Genomic DNA, 2,581 nt, shown 5'->3' with positions numbered 1-2,581 from the left:
TGTGCCCTGAATGGTGGGGAATGAGGAATGTGACTAGTCCACAGGTAGTGCTGGAGGGACGGGACCCATAGGGCCCATACAGTGGCCACTGCCACCTCACTAGGACATGGGAACCCACCAGGCATGTCTCTGTTACACAGGCCCCCCTGGGAACCTCACCAGAACCCTGCCAGGATGCAGAGCCCTTGTTCTGGAAGATGGGCAGCTATGGGGCACCTCGCAATCATGGATGCTTGTCTCCCACAGCAGCTCCCCCACTTCTCCAGCAGCTCCAGCACTGCCTTTCACCTTGCTAGTTCCCAGGATCCCCTTGTACTGAAAATGCCACGTGCCAGAAGAACAATGCACTTTATTGATGTCAACAACACTAGAAGATGGAAGAGTTTAGCCAAGGTTCCCAAGCATCTCTGCCACGTGCTCATACTCTGGCTGTCCTCTTCAAGGATGTGCAAGCTTCAGTAGGCTGGCCCTGATGCAGCAGCTGGCTGTGACCCTGGAGAGAATTCAGCATTAACTGCAGAGTGCTGCATTTGCAATTGTTATCGACCCACTTCCACCCATGCCTGCCCCTCCTCCTAACCTTGCCTCACACCAGCTATGGAGGTCCAGAGGCTTCAGGAGCCCTCTGAGTCATGGGCAGGTACTGGACACTGCCACCTTACAGGGACATGGGGAGCATCTGCCACAAACCTTACTGGGACATGGTGAGGCATAGCACCTCAGAGGTACCTGGGCACACACCAGGAACCTCATGGGGATCCGGGTACCCTGCCAGCTATGGGCCTCTCCACCTGGGACACGGGCACCCCTGGGGCTCCTCACGGCCATGTATGCCTGCTCTCTCTTGCCTCAGGTCCCACCCCACATGGAGAGCAGCCAGGCCTGTTGCCACCCCACTGGGCACACTCTGTCTGGAGTTGCCCAGGGAACTAGAGAAAGCTCTGCTCTCCTTACCTTGTTCTTGTGCTGCCTTCTTGTAGTAGTGGCGGCAGAGCTCTTTCAGGCGGTGGCGGTGGACAGCGATGTAGCACATGGCCACGTTGTCCTCCATCCGGCACAGCAATCCATAACGCCAGCTGTCCTTTGTCTGGCTCCTTCCCTAGAAATGACAGGGCTGGGGTCACAATCAAGCAGGTAGGGACTTTGAGGGAGCAAGCAGTGTTCTGCTAGGCTTGGCTTTCTCTGGAAGAACTCCAGCCTTGCAGGCCTGCTCTGTGCCCTCGCCTCGGGCTGAGGAAACCTCCAGCAGGCCTGTCATGTGCTGGGGCTCCTGGAGGGTTTCAGCCTTTTTGGCTTGGCATATTCCTGGGGAAGAGGCAGAGGACCTCTCAGGACATGCTGGGGCTAGAAAGCCCCAATGAGTTTTCTCATGCTAGCCATCCTGGCCAGCTCAGTTGAGTTTCCTTGCTCCTGACAAGGAAGTTGCTCCTTGCTCCTGTGGGACCAATCTCAATTACCTGTCCATGGGGTCTCTTCACGTTTCTCCAGAGGCCAAGTGCAACCCAAACCATGCAGAGCAGCCACACCGTTTGACAGGCCCAGTAAAGCAGGCAGATCATGTCTGCTGGGACAAGATGTTCCCAAAGCTGGCCTGGAAGGAAGGGCAGGTCAGGGTCCCGGTGTCTGCCAAAGCCAGAGCCTCCTGGCTGTTTTGAGAACGTGCCCTTGCAGTCGGCATCTGGTTTCTTCAGGTTTTCATGAGCAAGACCGATCCTGAACCTGACCCATTTTTGGGATCTCCAAAGGCCAAAGCTTCCTGGCCATTCTGAGAGTGGGCTTTCAGGGTCAGCACCTGCTTGCTTCTCAGTTTTCCCAAGAACATCTCTCCTGAAGCAGAAACATTTTTGGAGTATGCGAAGGGCAACGCTTCCTGGCCATTCTGAGAAGGTGTTCTTGAGCTCGGTGTCTGGTTGCTTCTCATTTTCAGGCAGAAAGCTCATCCAGAACTTGCACCATTTTTTGAGAATCCTAAGACTGTAGCTTCCTGGCCACTCTGAGAATGCGCACTGGGGGTCAGCAGCAGGTTGCTCTGCCTTTTCAGGAAGAACACCCATCCGGGACCCGTGGTGTTGGCAAAAGCCACAGCCGCTGGGGCATTTGAAAGCCATGCGCTCGGCACCCATGGGCTGTTCCTTCAGTTCTTCAGGGAGGACTTGCCGCCTGGACACGAGAAGCCCGTTGGAGATGTCAAGTCGAGGGTCATCAGTCAGCAGACACAGCAGAGAGAGAACCACTGTGAGGGAGACAACTGGGCTGAGCCACATCGTGCCGTCTCCCAAGGGAAGATCTCAACACGCAAGCTGACTTGGGCCGTCACCCTGAGCAGAGTTCAGCCACTGGCTGCCACCTCTTGCACGTCTGCACATCCGTCCTTGCGAGTTCTACTTATAAGGCAAGTCAAGGTCTGACGTGTCACAAAGTACTGTGATGTCACAATGCCTTTTGCCGCCCACCTGGCAGGGGATGACGTCTGAGAGGGAGGTGTGCAGCAGGACCTGTGTAGGTGGATTTTGAAGCTTGCTGCTCCCACTGCCACGTCCTGAGCAAACACCGAGCCCAGCAAGAGGCATGGACTGTCCCC

The 2,581-nt window shown here is 55.9% G+C and overlaps 1 long non-coding RNA gene across 1 annotated transcript; it reads right to left on the bottom strand.

The window, feature by feature from the left end:
* Window positions 1-331: 331 nt before the first annotated feature.
* Window positions 332-1,478, bottom strand: LOC137442181 (uncharacterized). Its single transcript, XR_010987608.1, has 3 exons — window positions 1,458-1,478; window positions 955-1,099; window positions 332-493 (listed from the first exon to the last, which is right to left on the bottom strand). It is a non-coding gene; the product is annotated as an uncharacterized lncRNA (long non-coding RNA).
* Between the last annotated feature and the right edge of the window lie 1,103 nt (window positions 1,479-2,581).

The sequence above is a fragment of the Melanerpes formicivorus genome, unplaced genomic scaffold (genome assembly GCF_026170545.1).
Source record: "Melanerpes formicivorus ecotype bairdi unplaced genomic scaffold, bMelFor1.0.p_v2 SCAF_7, whole genome shotgun sequence".
In the NCBI taxonomy this organism is placed as follows: domain Eukaryota; kingdom Metazoa; phylum Chordata; class Aves; order Piciformes; family Picidae; genus Melanerpes; species Melanerpes formicivorus.
Note: the sequence above shows the minus strand (reverse complement) of the source record. Positions and strands in the feature narration are given on the sequence as shown.